We start from the raw sequence: 12804 nt of genomic DNA, 5'->3' as shown, positions 1-12804 counted from the left end.
TTGGTCACTTAAAATGATTTGGAGATTTGCTGCATAATTGAATTGTTAGCTGCAAAGAAGAGGTAAAATTTAAACATACAGTATGCTCTATATAATGGCAAATCAAACTAAATATCAAGGCATTTAGAAATTATTGCTGTCCTATTTTATACACTAAATTTCACATCTATTTACATAGCTTGGAAAAGTTCTCCTAATTCACAATATGGTTATTAAGTGATGATTTGATTTTAAGTTGAAGTAAATGAAATAAACTGCAAAACGCAAATGTTACTCTAATAAAGGCATTATAGGTCTTCTTGACACTATCTTGAGTAGCATTAAGGGTCTAATTACTAAGCCTTGGAGAAAGATAAAGTGGAAGGAGATAAAGTACCAATTAACCTGCACCTGTTATTTTGTCCAATACAGGTGAATACGTTATCTCAGTCTACTTTAGCTCTCTCCAAGGTTTAGTACATAGACCCCTTGGCCTGAGTTTTATAGTAGTCATTGGAAGCACCTCTCTTAATATACTATGGGGCAGATATACTAAGCCTTGGAGAGTGATAAAGTGGAGAGAGATAAACTACCAGCCAATCAGCTTCTAACTGCCCTTTTTGAAAGTCAACATGTAACATGACAGTTATGAGCTGATTGGCTGGTAATTTATCACTCTCCACTTTAGCACCATTCAGGGGTAGTATTGTGAGCTATTGCTCCTGGTCACAAAATTAGGGGTGTATTTATCTAACAGTTTTCACTACCTCCATTATATTTTTGGGGGTTTTATGTGCACATACTGTACCTATTTCAGTTATTCAACAATGACTGAGAAACATACAATACAGTACATATACTTTACAACACTCATCTCCATATTCACAGCTTGCATGGTAATGAGTTTGATGGGTCTGTTGGCCCACATTTCCATAGTAATGTGCTATATTTAATAAATTATTAAAGAAAAGTCTTGCGATGTGTAAAGGATAAATAGCAATACATGAGAACCGTAGTATATTTTCTGGAAATGTTTCCATTGTAGTGAGTATTGTACCTACAGTAACTATTCCACTGTCTGAAATAGTAACTTCCTCATTCTTTAAATACAGTACTAGGAACATGGGCACACACCAAAATATGTAAACTTTAGGTCAGTACTGTGGTGGAAACCACGTCATAGCATTTACAGTATATCCTACAACTGTAAAATGAGAAAATCCCAGGAGGCCAAACTAAAGTGTATTGTAATACTGTCAAAATGAATGGAGTTCCAATGAGACCACCATGTGCAATATCTAAAAAAAAAAAAATATTTTTCACAACATGAATAACATATTTTTATACAAACGAATCCAAAGTCATAGAAAAATAATTTACCAGTTAATTTAACTAATATGATAATGAATTATTCTGTTACAAAAACATTGAATTATAAAGATGATATCCACCATCAATTATCTCATGTTTAACATAGTTTAGCATAAAAATTTGATTCAGATATTGAACAAATATAACTACATTTAACTAGGTTTTTTATCTGATTAAGTGGCAATCAGAGAAGAGTTTGTATGTTCTCCCCATGCTTCTGCGGTTTTCCGCCTGGATGCTAAATTTCTTCTGCGAGCCCAAAAACTCATTGTTGGGTTAATTGACATCTGATGAAATTTACCTTCGTACAGTATGTGTTTTTGTTTGTTGGGATAGAGAAATTTGATTGTGAGCTTGTAAGATGTGAAGGAATAAACATTCTGTGTACAAAAAGAAGTTGGTACTATAGAAATTATTATTATTATTATTATTATTATTATTAGTAGTAGTAGTAGTAGTAGTAGCAGCAGTAGTAGTAGTAGTAGTAGTAGTAGTAGTAGTAGTAGTAGTAGTAGTAGTAGTAGTAGTAGTAGTAGTAGTAATAATAATAATAATAATATACTAACAACATAGAAGGCTCCACATAATGTTTGCAAAAAGACAATAAAATATATGTGACCTTTAATCCCTATGCATTTCTCCCCAGAAAAGTCTGCCTGGGTAAAATCTGACTCATTATTGGTAAGCTCTTGAGTCACAGTTAAACCTAAACATGAAAAATCGAAAGGAATCTACGGTAGCAAAGGAATCCAACCAGTGTCAAAATTCTAAACCATACTACTCTTTACCTTGGTACTGGATTTTGCTTCTGTTGTTCCCTTTCTGTATACATTTTCTAATTTAAACACATACATTCTAGTTAAAAAAAAGTATAATATTATAGTTACAGCAGAGCAGTATAAATAATAAAACTGTATAGCATTTATAAGCAATTCTAGTGTGAAGTTATTAAAAATAACTAAGTGCATTCTAAAACATAAAACCTAATTACAAACAAACTCTGATTGGGAAAAAAAAAGAGAAAAAAGTGAAAAAAGTTCTTGCAAAATTTTTGCTTACTGTACATTAAATGCAGTTGTATAATTATAACAAATATAGATGTTGGTGAAAAAATAATAATTTATATTTATTTTTCAACAATGTTTCATTAAACTGGAGGAAATCAATTGCATTTAGTTAATTATTCTTCTACTGTATATGTGATGTCTCTTCAGGTGTAATCAGAGTGCCTTGGATTTCTTACTTATTTGTGCATTTGGAGTATCTTCCTTTTTCATTATTTATGCATATCAGAGTGCCCCTTGCATTGCTAGTTTATTTATACATATTGGATTGCATTGGATTTCTTCATTATTTTCTGGGCATCATTCATTCTGAGAGCACTCAGCACAAAAGTACATTTCTCCATTCCGAGTGCTGACACCAATTGTGTGTGTGTGTGTGTGTGTGTGTGTGTGTGTGTGTGTGTGTGTGATACATACAGTACATACCATTATCTCCTAAATTCACATGTTCATTCACTCAGTAATTCATTTACACATATTACAGTTTAAGTGGAGCTGTTGCTATTACAGTGCACAATAAAGCAATTATTTTAGGAATTTTCAGTGAAATGTAAGCAAATATAAAGAAGAGGCTTGTCCTTCACACACAGCTTTGCTTCTGTGTCTTTACACTTATTTATAAAGCTGTCCACATAATTTGAGCCTCCTTTATTCTAAATTTGGCCACACCCATAATTGGGCATTCTGCCACTCCATTTCAGAAGCTGGCCCAATCCCTGTTGGAAAATTACCACACTCAACAGTCTCTTTGACTGCATTTACCAACATGAAAAAGGTCCAATATATTTATTAGTTCACGTTCGGGCCACATAAGACCTGCAATACTTCAACTAGGTCTGCAAATAGGGGTGTGCAAGTGTTACCGCCACCCAGGGTGCAAGCTGGAGGGGCAGAACTGCCGTTGGGCAGTTGAACTAAGCTTACAGGGTGCAAACTGGAGATCCACCAGACAACTGCCGGCACATTCTTAAAATGTACCTGGCTATCAGTTTACTGGTCCTAGTCTCCTCTTTGTAATGACTTGGTCATATGTGCGAGTTGCCAAGGCTGGCACACAGTGCAATATATACACCCCATGTATACATTCAGGGGTTCCTTAGTATTTGCTGCTGATATGCCACAAATATATTTTTAATAAATATGCCCCCTAGAGAGCAGAGTTTTTAAACACTAACATGAAATAAAAGTCACTGTTTGTTAAAATATGCATTTGAATATATGTGTAAATATTTCAGGTACTTATAACAATCATATACACAAATATGATAAACTAGTAGCATATGCCAGGTCACCTCAGTCTGCCCACTTCCTGCCTGCCTGCCTGCTCTGATTACTGCTCCGCTTTGTCCTACCCTTTGCTCTATACCATCTGCCACCTCTCTGCCTGCTCCCCTGTGCTGTCAGCTGGTCTGACCCTGCCCCCACCATCCTGCTTCCTCCATCCCATGGCTTCATATATACCTACTGATGAGTCCTCAACCCCCTTTTTTAGACTAGCACTCTAGGTGTGGCAAATGCTGGAGGTACATACTGTATTTTACAAAGTTATGCCATGGATGATTTGGAAGGGTAGATTGATATCTTCAATTTAAGCATATTGTGATCATAACTTGGAGGAAATGTAAAAAGACGAGTTTATAAATGTGACAATTTTTAAAGTTAAAAGCAGGTTGGCTTTGAATGTCATCAGCTCTTAGTACGCCTGTGCTGTCAAATATCTAATCTGCATACATTAGCCATAGGCAAAAGGAGTTGAGAGTGAATGATTGCATTAAGATGTAAGATGTGGCCAATGACAAATTAGCATATACATTTTTTAATTATTATTATTATTATTATTATTATTATTATTATTTGTGTCAACATGTAATGCAGTGCTATACAGACTTCGATTCATACACATTGGTTCCTACTCCAGTGAAACCTACTATCTCAATTTCTTACCTTAAACCAATTTAGTCAAAAGCAAACTAACCTACTACAGGTTGAGTCTCCCTTATCCAAAATGCTTGGGACCAGAGGTATTTTGGATATGGGATTTTTCCGTATATTGGAATAATTGCATACCATAATGAGATATCATGGTGATGGGACTTAAATATAAGCACAGAATGCATTTATGTTACATATACACCTTATACACACAGCCTGAAGGTCATTTTAGACAATATTTTTTATAACTTTGTGCATTAAACAAAGCGTGTGTACATTCACACAATTCATTTATGTTTCATATACACCTTATACACACAGCCTGGGGGTCATTTTAATACAATATTTTTAATAATTTTGTGTATTAAACAAAGTTTGTGTACATTGAGCCATCAAAAAACAAAGGTTTCACTATCTCACTCTACCTCAAAAAAGTCCGTATTTCAGAATATTCCGTATTTCGGAATATTTGGATATGGGATACTCAACCTGTAGTATGTTTTTGAACCATCACAGGAACTTTGGGAAAGAATGTCCTGTCAATACTGTTTCAGGAGGAAAAAAGACTCCACTCATATAACACCCAGGGTCTTATGTAAAATAGTTTGCCAACATACTGCTATATCAGGGCAAGATTAAAGGAGGGGCCACAGAGGCAGTTGTCCTGGGGCCGCCACACAGTACTATTTGAACTGTTGATTAACAGCTGCTGCCGAGGAGCTCCAGCTCCGTATACATGTAGTCTTGCGGGATAGTGACGTTAAATCCCGTGAGACACAGACACTGAGTCTGTCGCATTTTCTGCTCTACAGCTGCTGCTCCAGGGATGGTCATCCAGGTAGAAATGTGTGTGTGTTCATGTCTACAGGTGTGTCTGTCTGCATGTGTCTGCCATGTTGAGTGGGTGCTCAGGGGTATTTTGACAGCATGTATGGCTGACAATGCATGATTTTGAAAACCTACCCCTTAATAAATTTAGCCACAAATGGGATGAAAATATTTTGTACATTTGCAAGTGTGGTCTCATGACAGAAGAACTGTAATCTTTACACTGATGATGCTATATATTTATACCTTCCAAACACGTAAAAGTGATTTTTTCCGGGCACCATAACTTTGTCCTTTGTGTCTATGCATCTAGTTTCTGCTCAGGTACAGAATTGGCTGCCACTGGTTGGCAGCCACATTCAGCAGCTGCTGTTTTTGGTAAGGACAAAACTCATGTGCAGTGGGAAAGAGTGACTGGCCAAAGGTTTAGTGAAGACACTTGGCTTATTGTAACCTGTAAATGTGAAAAGTATTTACTAAGTGCCAAAAGAGGAAGCAGGACCGCAGAATTACTTTACATAGGAGGAATAATATGTTTCAAACAGTGTAATGTCAATTTAAATGAACCTTGTTAACATTTTAAAGGGGAAACTAAAGCTATATTGTCCAAATTACTCTGTTTTCTCAACTTTAACCATACATGTTTCATTTCTCTGGATGTTGCTAAGCCAATCATTTGGTGCATATTGTAGTAGTAATTTCTGTGTAGTTACTATTTAACAGTGCAGAGTGAAAATATCTAAATCTTTACATTTGTAGGAATTATCAACTATTGTTTGTTTTCTCACTTGCAAACACATATATTCATCCTGTAAGGATATTTGGGTATATTTACTAGCTGTGGTATTTAAAAGGGAAATAAAATGAAATTAAAAACCAGGAGTGTTCTGTATTTAATCAATTGCCCTTTTAAATCCTGTGGCAGAAGCCCTATAAGTAGCCGCTTTAAAAAGCCACTGTTTGGAAAATATATCTCCTAATCTTAGCACACAGATTTCCAGTTTGGTTGTAATTTAATTAATGCTGTTTCGGGCAAGTTGGAGGTGAAAATTTAAAGCTGCACTCACAGTCAGTGTAAAGCACACCATGCTACACCGACTCTTATTGCTGCTTGAAATTTTTACCTCAAACCTACTGGGAAGTGGCAGCTTTTAATATCTACCATTTCTTAAATAAAGCACTCTACTGAATTCGGATTAGGCTTTCTGTGGCTCTTCAGGTGCCATTGTACTACAATATTCTGCATGCTCTGCCTGGATATTGTTCTGATGTGATGAATACTGCAATTTCTATATGAAAAATGAGAGACTATAGTATAAACACAAACACATTGTTTGTGTATTCATTATTTATTTTAGAAATGGTACAAATATAGAAATAAAAGATTTATTTTGTACCAGGTGGGGGTTCTGATCATGACCATAGCTGGTAATGCTGACAATTATTATTTAAATGAGAATATTATTATTATTATTATTATTATTGATTGAATTTGGTTGTGATTAAAATAGGATACATAGTCATGGTGTACCATGCGCTCATTTGACAAGGATTATTTTTTAATCCACCCAAGTAGATTTACATTTTTGTTTGACAAGACGTACTTTTCTCTGGTACTACTGAAATGATACTTTTTTATTGTATGTACAATATTGTAGATTAGGATGAACAAAAAAAAATTATATACCCCACAAAATGACCACAAAATATAACTGTTGAGTATGCTGTATATGCACTTAAATCTGACACAGTGGCAATGTCGAACGCAGTGAAGCAATGTTTTTTATATGCACAGGCACTGTCGGACTGGAGCGTAAAGGGCCCACCGGGGGGATGCTGTCATAGAGGCCCATGCTTAAGGGTGTGGCCAGGCTCAAGTGGGGGTGTGGCCAGCCACCACAGAGGTTTGGCTAACCATTAAAAAGTAAATTTTCTGTGCCCAATGGTAAATATATAATAAACCATATTCCTGTGAAGTATAATGTAACATATGTATAATGCATAATTCAAGTGCACCTGGATAAAGTCTGGAACCTGATCCCTAGAGGAGGAGGAGGGCCCATAGGAAGTGGGGTCCACCGGTGGTTCCCCTGTTCCCCTGTGGGCCAGTCCGACTATGTCACAGGCATAGGAGTTGCACTGTGCATGCATCCTGATTTTGAACGTACAGAGTCGCAGTAAATATTTGGACGCACGGTATCAGAAATGTAAGTGGCATTCCTGAGTGGTGACTGGGAGGTAACTGGGGTGGCTAAAAGATGCACGAGATGCTGGATATTATGGGAGTGTCACGGGGTTGTCACTGAGAGTGTTTACATACAGAGACAAGGTGAGGGGTCATTTGGAATAAAGGCATTCTCCTATATGTATGTGCTGATGTGCTTTGGTGTTTCCTTCATTCCTTCATTATCATTCCATACTGCTGTAGCCCTGAGTGCTGGCCATGTGGTGTAGGAGCATATACCTAGCAACTACCTCTGCAAACTCCTTTGGATCTCTAGCTACTGTAGATTTAGCGCAATCATATTTATCTCAAGGACCATTCTGTTTGTATCTCAGGATACAGTGGATCCTCTGTGCATGCAGGTTGGGCAATAACAAAGGAATGTAGGATGCACTAATGCAGGTATTGCGCTGAAGTTTTCACAGAGTCACAGGAGCAGATGTACTCCTTCTAGAATAATAAAGTGAAGAGATATAAAGTAGCAACCAATCAGGTCCTAACCAGTAGCAGCTGCTGCCCCTGGGCTGCAGATCTGACCACACATTGCAGGAAGGGGGTGAATGGAGCCAGTCAGCACATATATAGTAAACATACATGTGATGTTGTATGTAATATACTGTATGTGCTGGCTGCCTTACACAACTGCTGCTGGGTGTATCACCAATCTGCTGGCTGCCATAGCATTGGAGAAAGCACTGTGCTTGTCTATCATCTTCTATAAGCCCGTTCCCGACTCCCACTGGCTTACAGGAGTTGGGGGCAGACTTTAAGAAGATGATAGACAAGCACAGTGCTGTCTCCCATACTTTGGCAGCCAGCAGGTCAGTGATACACCCAGCAGCAGTTGCTGATCCCTAGGTATGGCTGCCATCACATATATTACATACAACATCACATGTATGTTTGTATGTGCTGACCAGTTCCCCCCCTGCAATGTGTGCTTGGAGCTGCACTCCAGGGGCAACAGCTGCTACTGGTCATAAATGTATTTTTTCAAACACAGCATGACAGTCAGAAGCTGATTAGTTGGTACTTTATCTCTCTCCACTTTAAAACTCTCCAAAACTTAATGTATCTCACCTCCACTCATTTAAAGTAATGGATGGCGGTCAGTGAGCCTGATGCCCCTGGGTTGCAGCACCGTCCAAAAGCTGTCCATGTTTCCAGGCTTCCTTCCCCAGGAATCAGCAGCCACCTCAGCATGCCACACAGATCAGCCTGTCAATCGTCATCTAGCTCTAGCCGAACTCCCACTGGATGGTTTTGAGTCCGGGGGCGGGAAAAATTACGTTTGACAGGCTAAGCAGTGAGTGTGTGCCATGTTGCGGCGGCTGCTGATTCCCGGGGAAGGAAGGCAGGACATATGTTACATACAATTTCACATGTATGTTCATATGTCCTTACAAGCTCCCCCCTCCTGCAGCCTTTGGACGGGGCTGCAGCCGCCGCTGGTTAGGAGCATATCAAAAAAAGGAGCAAACAATTGCTTCTGGAACAAACCCTAGTATAGTTTATTATATGTAGGGAAAATACTACTGTGGCAGCATTTGCATTTGACAACAAATACTGGGCAGCTTTGTTTTTACACTGAAATATAGGATTAAAGTAGATTTCTGTCTGAACATTTGAGTTCGCCTCACCTGCAGTGCACCATAGTTTTGCCAAGATGCAATTTGCAGGTTTTTTTTATTGCTCTTAAGTTTTAATTTTACTCTTAACTCTGAATCAGGCCTGATATCTAACATCATCAACAAATAATAATGAGACAACTTTATATACATCATATTTTCTCTAGCATAGTTATTAGTTTACATTCATTGTCATATAGTTTTTATATAGTCCTGCTCTCTACTCTCCTCCAGAACAATTCTAAGTTGCAAGTAAATATTTAACTTGTTATACAGTATATGCTATTGCTTTTCTCCCTACTGCAGCCAGTAAGTCTAATTATAGTGGAGTCATTAACACGTCAGTAATACAACAGACAAACACGCACAAACACACACACACACACACACACACACACACACCTTGGGGGAACCGCATTCCGATCAGACACTGCTGCTTGCAGGCTCATTCTTTCCCTGCTGACACTCTTAGGAGCCTATTTACTAAGCCTTGGATGGAGATAAAGTCGCTGGAGATAAAGTACTAGCCAATTAGCTCCTAACTGCTATGCCACAGGCTGTGTTTGAAAAATGACAGTTAGGAGATGATTGGCTGGTACTTTATCTCCTGCGAATTTATCTCCATCCAATTCTGGACAGGAATACCAGAAGGGGGGCTCCATATTGTGTCAATCATCTCAAAGTTTTTCTGCCTCATCCTAGGAGACTGAGCTCTTACGAAAGTAAGGGTTAAAAACTATAGTTTTACTTACGGTTTTAACATATGATTTGCTTCAGCTGCATTTTGTTGATCCTGAACCATATACAGTTCAGACCTTTGTAACCACCTTACACTGCGTACAATTTGTGTTTTCAGATACCAAATCAGATCAAATGCATGGCGTTTTGCTAGCCAGACATAAAATCAATACTTAGTAAATTTCTCCCAGAGTCCCTTTAACGTTGTTTCCATTTGTCACTTGCATTTTGGCAAACACACAATGCTATTTTGACATCAGGAGGTCTCTCTATCCAGTTACTCTAAAGCTTTCAGAAAAATATTATTTTCATCTTAACCTTGTATGTCCGCAAAATCTTGAGCCTTAATTGGGCACAGATGTATTGAAATCTGGCATACTGTAGTGTATATGCTCAAGCATACACAGAAAAAAATGTCTACAGTGTTTTACCTGTAAGTGGTAGGACGTAATTTCATCATCAAGTTCCAGCTGTAACGTCATCAACCACTTCCTTTCCCTGGCCTAAGTGATGGAAACTACAGTATGAGGAATTTCAGGTAACTTTCCTCCCCATGTATACATGTAGTGCATAGGATAAGTCCCATTTATCCCACGAGTGCCATTCATCATTAGAAGTGAAGGGGTTAATTTGGAATATGGTGTTTTTTATCATATATAGAGTAGACTGATTGTACATTGACTATGTATTGTTCAGACATATATTTATGTCTTTATATTACATTGTGCATTGGAGTTGGCATTTATATTTAACCTTTGCTGTACCAGTCTGAGATATCCGTAGTAAATTCAAAAACAAAATAATTAGTGTAATCACCATGGTGGAAATATACTAAGGTCCCGTTTGATTCGAGATTGCATTTTCATACGAAAATGCAACTCGGAAATTTACTAAACACAAATCTCGTCAGTTTTGGGCCAATTCATATTGAGATACACTGTCATCCACACAAATACGAATCAATAGACCATCAGTCAAACACAGTTGTTTATTCACATACACCTCATAAAACACGTGAATTTACTAAGTATTTATGTTCTCAATTACTGCCGACAATAGCCATACACTGCCGGAAAAGCATGGAATTTGTGCACAAATAGAACTTTCAAATAGACCTGCTTCTGGCTGGTGTGTTTGAAGAATTATGCATGGATCTTACTGAACCGTGCATGATTCTACAAACACTCTCTATTTTAAAATATAGTAAAAAGTTAAAAATAAAAAATAAATTGTGTGGGGTTCCCCCTCCTGCACATAACCAGCCCCGGGCTAGTTGAGCCGGTTCTGGTTGTCAAAATATCAGGGGGAAATTACATAGGGGTTCCAAGTATTTTAACCAGCACTGGGCTCTTGGACTGGCCCTGGTTCCAAAATTATGGGGGAAGGGGGGGAGAAGATGTAGGGGTCCACCATATTTTTGGAACCATTACTGGGCTCTGCTTGCCAGTTAGGTAATGCCGCAGTCAGGGGACACTTTTATACAGGTCCCTGTGGCCGCAGGATCACCCCCCAACTAGTCAGCACTGGCCAGGTTTCCCTGAGGGAGTGGGGACCCCACCAATAAAAGGGTCCCCTCCTCCAGATACCCAAGAGCCAGTGATGAAGCCCGGGGCTGTCCCTGTCATCTGTGGGCTGTGGATGGCAGACTGATAGTAAAATGTGTTAAAGATATATATATATAGTCATTTGCTGTGGAACTACATGGTCCAGCAAACCCCCCATGCATGCTGATACTTGGAGAACCACATGTACCAGCATGCAGGTCATTGAAGTGCCTGCTGGTACCTGTAGTTCCACAGAAAAATAAATATTCAACAAAACACAATACACACACCGTGAAAGTCAAATTTTATTTAAACATGCATGCACACTTACACCCTCACACATAGTTACCTAGTTTCCCACGGAGCTCCATCGGCCCCCTTTTCAAATAGAATCCACTGGGTACCTGTAAATAAAAAAATTATATGCACCTAATCTGGTGTAGATCGGTCCTCTTTGTTCCATGCAGGCATCCAAGTTTTAAAAAAATGTAAAAAAAAACAAAACAATCCACACAATTTAAGGGGATCCATGTGAACACATAGATCCCCTTTCCCCAAATGCTGGGACCCCTCGTGACTCCTGTCACTTGGGGACCCACCAGCCAATCAGGGAGCGCCACGTCATAGCACTCTCCTGATTGGCTGTGCACTCCCGGCCTGCCAATTAAGCGGAGCGCATAGGCAGTAATGGGGAATGACTGTGGTAGATCGCAAGGTTAATTGAGGTCACCCACAAGAGTGACCTCATTAACTTTGCGGTCTACCGCAGACTGCAGGCTCCCACCAGAGGTGATAATTGGGACTTCATTCCCCATTACTGCCTGTGCGATCTGCTTGATTGACAGGAGTCACAAGGGAACCCTGCTTTCAGGGATAGGGGATCCATGTGTACATGTTTACGTTTCGTGTACCGGGTTTTAATTGATTTATTTTATTTTTTAACCCCTGGATGCCTACAGGGAATGAAGAAGACCAATATACACAGGACTTGGTGCGTATATTTTTTTCATTTTCATTCTGTGTGCGACTGCCACTGTATCTGCATACAAAATACTATGTTACAGTGATTTCCAGGAATACACTGCAACATAGCATTTCGTATGCAGATACAGCCGCAGTCACACACAGAATATAGGCATGCCGCATATAATTTTAATTAGCAGAAGCTGCTTGTGCCCCTAGGCATACTAAATGCCCTAGGTATTTGCATAGTTTGCCTATGCCTAAGGTCGGCTCTGTGTGAGTGTGTAAGTGTGCATATATGTTTAAATAAAATTTTACTTTCACGGTATGTGTGTGTGTGTGTGTACTGTGTTTTTTTGAATATTTATTTACTGTGGAATTACAGGTACCAGCGGGTGCTTTAATGCCCCACATGCCGGTACTTGTGGTTCTCAAAGTCCCAGCATGCGAGGGAGGCTTGTTGGAATTGTAGTTCCACAGCAAAAGACAATTATTATTTTGTTACGCATTTTACAGCTATCAGCCTGCCATCC

The sequence above is a fragment of the Pseudophryne corroboree genome, chromosome 8 (assembly GCF_028390025.1).
Source record: "Pseudophryne corroboree isolate aPseCor3 chromosome 8, aPseCor3.hap2, whole genome shotgun sequence".
Taxonomy (NCBI): Eukaryota; Metazoa; Chordata; class Amphibia; order Anura; family Myobatrachidae; genus Pseudophryne; species Pseudophryne corroboree.
This window is presented reverse-complemented; position numbering follows the sequence as displayed.